At 38.6% G+C, this 7895-nt stretch overlaps 1 protein-coding gene across 2 annotated transcripts in view; it reads right to left on the bottom strand.

The window, feature by feature from the left end:
- vps50 (VPS50 subunit of EARP/GARPII complex) overlaps positions 1 to 7895 on the bottom strand; it is a 142233-nt gene that overhangs the window by 88415 nt on the left and 45923 nt on the right. The window lies entirely within an intron of this gene.

The following is a 7895-nucleotide window of genomic DNA, read 5'->3' as shown; positions in this document are numbered from 1 at the left end:
GGGTGACAAAAACAAATCCCTGAATCAGTATGCACTGAAATTGATAGCATGGGTAAAACGGACTCCTAGAAATGAACTGGACTTGGACTTTACTTTTTTAACTTGGAAAAAGTGTAAGACATTTTAATACTTTCTAAGGATCCAGAGACATCCTGCAAAAAATCTGAGAAAAAGACACTAAAGATCTGCTAGGGAACCCAGTTGAGCATGACATTATCTCTACTCAGATGTATATGCATCCTTAAATCAAGCTGAAGACATTTGCAATACAGTAAATCTGACAGTGAGGGAGCATGAATCCACCAGAGATGATGATTGACCTGCTGTGGACCTCAATGAATATTTACCATGCGATCAATCCTTCAAAACCTCAGAGAATCGCTTACATTCCTTGGAACGCTATAATTAGAAATAATGCCATAGAGACAACAAAACAAGCTCCTGTCTGGGATGAGAGACTGTATATCAAATTGGGAGGTGGGCTGTGTACTGAAGTAAAATACAGTTTGAATCAACTCTGACTTCGGTGACACTGGCGTTCTCAGAGGAGCCCCCATATACTCCCTTTGGTCAGTGCGATTTGTGGCCGGGGAAAGCGGACATAAACGTCGCCATGTCTAGAACTGCATCATTGCCGACTCATCCATACACATATTCATCAATGCTGTCAAGCAGTGAGATGCTGGAGCTCTGTTCCTGCCTTTTCTTCTTAACCATGCTTGGAAACTCTGCAAACTGCTGGAGCCTGGTAAATTACGATCGGCCCGAGGCTCGTCGAGGCTGTTTTTGAAGGCAAGGGAACGGCACATAGCAACACGGCCTCCAGCTGTGGAAAAGCTAACTGTTTTTGAGCTTAAGTTACAATTTATGTATTACAGACATAACTTTTCACTACAGAACCACAGTTACTGCAAGGCTTATTTGTAAGTTTACCAATGGACTTTGTAAATTTGGATTCACCACAGTAGGCTTTTAGTTTCTAATTGTCTATTGTCAAACATTTACCTAATCTTACCCAAGTTACCTAACTTTACTGAAGTTTATTTAGGTTACGATTGAGGTCACTGTGTAGGAACTTCAAATATGTGAACAACATTTGTAGAGCAGATGGCAGAGGTATTTTGCCAGGTCATGTTTAATGTCTATGAGAAAGAGCATAAAAGGAAACTCTGAACTATTTCAGTCCAGAAAACTTTTCCATTTAAAAGCGTTCTAGCAAAATAAATCTTGGAACATAGGACAAGAAAATACCCCATAATTTTACCTGTCATTAGTAAATAATAGGAAATTAAACCATGTCTACAATAGTTTTGATTTATTCTATTTTATAAAAATTATAACATACCATTATTACTCACAAGCCCAGAAATATCTGCCCTCATACAAGATTAAAATGCATATTCAACTAGAGAAAATACAAATACGCATTGACAAAAGAATGGGGTTAATTTAAAACATATCTTTTACCGTTATGAAAACATTCATAAATGTATTCAGTCCGTTTAACTGAGTTGAACCGTTTAACTCTGTGAGTCAAAGAGCAAGGTCACACAAGCTCTGATGGATATAATAGGTTTTCATCATTTTAAAGGGGGCTATTATGCGAAATTATGTTTTATAAGGTGTTTGAACACAGATGTGTAAACAACCAGCCTGTAATGGTAGAAATCCACCCATTACGTTTTCTTATAATCCCCATAAATCATAAACAGTCTCTCCAAATGAGTGGGTTTCCCCTTACTCTTACATTTGCGTAAATCATTTTACACCAGGCTGATTCACAAACGAGGTCAGTTCAATGCTGGATTTGCACAAAAGTTTTTCCTGAAAGATTTGTAGATTAACATGACGGTACGTGCTATTCGATGAGTTGAATCACCAAATCAACTACATACATTTATCCACTAACCATTCAGAAACATTCAGTTGCATTCTAAAAGTTGTACATTTTTCCTGAGTCCAACTCCGGTTCAAACATGTACGTCTGAACACCGCTACTGACAATTTCTGACATTTTGGTTGCGTGAGATTCTCCCACATTTCACATTCACGCGTTTTGTTGTTGCCGGAGTATCCAAAGCAAGAGCTGTACAGGCTCCGCCCTCTTCTGGAAAGGGGGCCGGGAGCAGCAGCTCATTTGCATTTATAGGGACACACACAAAAACGGCGTGTTTTTGCTCACACCCAAATTTGACAAGCTATTATAAATGATCTGTGGGGTATTTTGAGCTGAAACTTCACAGACACATTCTGGGGACACCAGAGACTTATTTTACATCTTGTGAAAAGTGGTAAAATAGGTCCCCTTTAAGTAACTGTGCTTATATTTTCTACACAAAGCATGAAGAAATCATTTGGGTTTTTTTTTTGGTTTTCTCATTTTAAATACGCTTCAAAGTTTGAGGTCGATAAGATGTTTTAATGATTTTAAACGAAGTCTCTCATGCTCAACAAAGCTGCATTTATTTGATCACATATTTCATATATTTTAATATGAAAAATAATAATAATAATAATTATTATTATTATAATTAATTTAATTTAATTTATTTATGTGATGGCAAAGCTGGATTTTCAGTCTTCAAGTTCAAACTAAATTATATTTTTTAAAAAGTAATTAATTGCTTGAAGTGAGTGGTGGGTTCTTACAAATTCACAAATCCTTGAGAAAATGGAAGCTTCCAAACATAAATGAACACCTTTGAACATACAACAAATTAATTTAAATCAATTCCTTGATGCATGAACTTGTTTCAGCCCTGTTTTGACCCAGTACTCAAGAACCAGTGCGTCCTGAAAAAAACATCAGGTGTTTCCCTGCATTTTAAGAGACAGTTAGTCAAGGATAGCACTTACAAAATCACACTCGTTCAACCAAGTAAGACTTTAAAACAAACAATCAAACGAATAAAACACTCATTCACTTTTGTATTCACATGCTGAGACACAATGCGACCTGATCCGAGTGGCTGCGATAAATCTAATTAAGTCTGTGCTGCATACAGAAAAAGCTCTGGGCATTCAGAGGTGATTCATCACTTACGATAATTCTGCAGACACAGATAAACAAGCTCATATGAAACCATCCCACACAACTCATTACACTAGAGCGTCTCCAACTAATGCAATGAATGGTGGCTCAAGTATTTTACCGAAGGAAATGTGTAACATTGCCAAAGCCACCAAAATGTAATGCTCAGGGTCGAAAGCAATAATTATATGGGCCATTTGTCTTATATGAAGTTGTTGTTTGGGACAGCTACAACCCTTCTTTGAATAAAGTTGTGTAGTGGCCATCATTGAGTGTAAGGAGATACTTGGATGCTCAGCTAGATTAACACTGATCCAGTAGTTACCACACAGGAGGTATAGTATTCTCATTGATGTCGAATGACTCCTGCAGGTGAGCAGAAGGAGAAGTCACTCATCCCATTCAAACAATCAATCCCCCATCCTCTTCAGATGACTTCCTGCTATGAGAATCGAGCCATTGTTGCCTGGCAACTGAGAGTTGGTGGAGGGAAAGGATGATGAATGTCTTTCTAATCTCAAAAGGAGTCATATTAGACAGACACATGGACATTATAGCTGAAATTTTGATAAGATCCTTTGACGCTTTGAGAGGATGCATGGGATTCAGGCAGGTGGACAGAAATGGACTCAGGTCAGCGGTGACTTCATTGAATGGTTCGCTGGGAATTACATCCAAAAAACATGAAAAATATCTTTCGAGTACTCTTGTTTTTTCTCCCTACAGTCTCAAAACATCACTGGGGGTTTTTCAGGGCTGATCTCTATTTGCCGTGATGGAAGAACACTGCTGGGCATCAGAGGTGGCCGCCTTTCTAAATGCAGTCGAATCATGTACATTTTCAAATATGATTGTAGTAAATTTCTGAAAGAGAGGGAAAACAAAGTGGGGGAAAAGCGTTGCTGCCGTCAGCAGTCTGTAAACGTGTAAAGTCAGCAAATCTCTGTGGCGTCTTCTCTTCTTAACCAAGCTGAAGACGTCAAAGCACAGATGGCAGAACTGGAGAGGCTCAGTCTGGATCAAGGGTTTTCGAGTTCCTCAGGAACAGAATGTGAGGATCATACGGCTTTGTGACATTAGGCTACTTCCAAGTTTGTGTATAAATGTATACACTTAAACTTGGAAGTTTAAGGGCACTTTCAAAGTGAAATGTCCAGTGACTGGCACTAAATGCGGTGTTCAATTTTCTCAGAAACAGTTAAATTGGACTGTGGCAACATATTACACTGGCAGTTCAGAAATTAAGTGTAACGTGAGTGGCACTAAAAGGTTAAAGAGTCATGTATTTCCAATGAGCCTGGGTTGGATAAATCACAAAATGGACATATTTATCTGATTAATAAAGTAATGAGGTTTCATCATCCTCCCACAAGATTATCAAACAATGGTAGAGTAATTAGCCTGGTGAAAAGAGAAAATCAGCTCTGGAAATCTCTCGAGCGCTGCTCCAACTGCAACCTCTTCACTAAGAGTCAGACGTCAGTGAGGCACTTTCCACTCATACGTCGATCTCTGACACCCTCCAGAGAGGAGAAAAAAAGATTTGCTGAACCGATTCTTTATGAGGGTTTGATGAAATGCGAGTCAATTTCTAAAAACGCTCTTACCTGAGATTTAATTCTAATGCTGCACCTTTTGGGAACCTTATGGGGCAACGTTCAACCTGCTCAGTATGTGGTCAATATTCACTTACAGTACAGTGAACACAGAGAACAACAAAACACGTTCCTTAGTTCAGCAGGACAACTAATGAAGCTTTAATAGTTAATGTGCTGCTGCATCCTGAAGTTTGTAACCTTCATTCATCCTTTACATCAGATTGGGCTCAAAAAGGCCTACTGCTGTGTGTGCGGCTTTCCTTATTGGAAACATCAATGTAGCCAATGTCTGCTGTCTTAATGAACAGAATCAATCAAACGTTCCCACGTTTGGAACTTTCACTGTCAAAACTCCACATGCGGTCCTTGCGTGAGTCAGCTCTCAAAATGTGGCATCATCAGAGATGCCACAGATAAGGGATTTCACATATTTACTATTCAGGAGGCAGGCAGTTCAGAATCTGACAGCTTGATAGCACAGAAGACAGACAGTAAGACTGCTCAGATGATAATTGTGAAAGCTATTACTATAACTAAGGGTGGGAAGCGAGAACCAATTCAAAATTCTCATTCAAAAATTCTCATTTTTCCACTGATATGAATGGTACACCATCCTATAATACTGAATCTACAGTGTAAAACATACAGCACGACTGGTGCATTTTAATTCTTATGTATCTTATGAGCTGATTCTTTTTAAAGGTTTCTATTAAAAAAAAAACTGTTTAAACTGCTTGCTAAATGAATTACTTAATTCCATTGGTCAACGTCGCGAATTTGCGCGACCTGTTGCGAACCTGTTGCAAAATCTGTGTGGGGAAATCTTTCACCCATTCACGAAATTCCTATTAACGTGAACTCCTATTGAAATTACTGGATTTCGTCCAATTTGTTGAACAACAGTAAATGTGAATTAAATGTAATTGAATTAAATGTGACTGTGAATCAAAAACAACGGACGCTAAGTCAGTATAACCTGATGGTTCTTTTTAGTGAATCAAAATAATAAAGTAACAGCGTAGTCCGAAACTCAAACAAATGACTCCTATGAGCTGGTTCTTTTTAATGAATCAAATACAGTGCATGACCAGTCATAAGAGTCGTTTGTTTGGGAATCGGACTATACTAAGCCGGCTGATTTTAGTAAATCAAAGGCATATAGTACAAGAAGTGATGTCTGATTCCCAATCAGTTGACACTTACGAGCTGGTTATTTTTAGTTTATAAAATACATTTAGAACAGAGACAAAGTGTTATATGCTTTCTTTACTTTACGTTATATACTACTTACCATTAAGGAACTGGAACATTAAAGATTTTTATCGAATCAAGAACATGATATACAGACTGAACAGTATAGTCAGATTCTGAGACAACCCGGTTCTTTTTAGTGAATCAAAAACTAACTTACTAAACCACAAGTCAGCAGTCATGTCTGACTCAAAACGGAATCAGACCAGTTAAGAGTAGTCAAATTCTGAATCAGAATAGTTAAAACTCTTGTTAAACAGAACTTCAAAAACCGCCTTGAACTATTCAAGTCAGCATGAAACAGAAGTTGCAATACTCTTCACTATTGTGAAATAAGAAAAAAAATGTTTGATCTCATTTGAGTGACAGGTTTTCCCACCCTCATGCCAGTAATAATGATGTGCACGGATAAATAATTTATAATAAGCACTGCAATATTCCATTAAAAAATTTCATGGTGATTTTAAGAAGCCCTTACTTTCCAATTGCACATCTTGTTAAATGATGTTAAAAGTATAGACAGTACAAGCAGTTCATGAAAATAAACTTTTGCAGAGATGGACACCAGAGTTGGAGGTGGAGAGGGAGCTAAAGAGATGCTGATGAGGAACACTTTCATGAAGTGCTTGTGTTCAGCTGCAAGGTCAATATCCACTCGGGCCCATCGAGAGCGCTCTAAAACACGAGTGTGAGGGACACTGATGGTAAATAACACTGATACTCAGCTATGCGGTAACTTCCAGAGAGTGTGCAATTTTTAACATTTGTTTTACCTTTGTTGATGTGCACTAACAGGGCGTTCCCCACTACTGTTCATCGAGCTCACTATTGCTCAAAGCTGAGCACAGGAGATCTCTGAAGGGACGGGATAATGATAGTTTCATGTAAAATTCATGTAGCGCTTTGCATTATGATGTGACCTTTGGAGCGTTCCAGCTACGCTGCATTTTAATTCCCACGCTGTGGTTCAAAGTTCAGGATTGAAGTGATTGTCATTAGCATACCACTCATCGTGTTTACTTTGTTTACTTTATGACGCTCAGGAGAGTTTGAGAGTCGGAGATGACGCACTGTCAGTGTCCACGGTCCTCAAGACGAATTCATCTGCAATATTTGCTCTGCTGGGAGATGAGACTTGGGGGCAAAACCCCAGATACAGGATTCATTTTCTTTCAGAGGTTCAAAGGGCACCGTATCCAGAACGAAAACTGAAATGAGCAACACAGCATCTCATTGAGAAAATGCTGTTGTCCTTTTTAGTGTGCGTTTCAAAGCAATGTATCAGAGAAGGAAAATCAAAAGATTTTATCAGCTGAGCCGACACCTCAGGCAGCGACAACCCGTGTCTGAGTGTTAAAGGCATAGCGCATGTTGCCAAATTTTTTGGTGATAAACACGTATATGGACCCTACAAGCATGATCTGTCATGTTGTCACTTACCAGATCAAAAACAAAGTTTGGGGGGAACAGTTTGGGTGTCAAAGGAAGTCATCAAATCATGTCGGTGACATGAGACTACATAAATCATGAATTGAGAAATCAAACTTTCCTTGACCTTTTGATATGTAAGAGGTCATTGTGCTATAAAAACATCCTGTAAGTTTCAGAACTCAAAACTTCCTTGCTAGTCCAAAAACAGCTTTTATTGAAACCAAGCTCTGAAAACGACTCGTTTCAGCTTTTTGCATCACATTATGATGTAAAAGTGTGACTGAAGGCCGCCTCTGCAGAATCAGACCAACGCCTACTTCTACATCATCGCATATTTGGCTCCGCCCACTTTCCAAATGATCCTAATGCTAGGAAAGTGGTTATTTATTTTCAACTATGTGAATGTCTCAATAGAGCTTTATTTATTTGTTTGGTACATTTCACTGTGGATTCGTTGGTAAATCAGTCGCAATTTCGGCGCAGGCTTTGCAAACAGACTTTTACTGTAAGATATGGACCCCACAGTAATACCACAACAAGTTATGTTGTTAAAGCGTTAGACCAAAAAGCAAAAGACCAGCATT

Source organism: Abramis brama (assembly GCF_963993115.1).
Source record: "Abramis brama genome assembly, chromosome: 12".
In the NCBI taxonomy this organism is placed as follows: domain Eukaryota; kingdom Metazoa; phylum Chordata; class Actinopteri; order Cypriniformes; family Leuciscidae; genus Abramis; species Abramis brama.
This window is presented reverse-complemented; position numbering and strand designations above follow the sequence as displayed.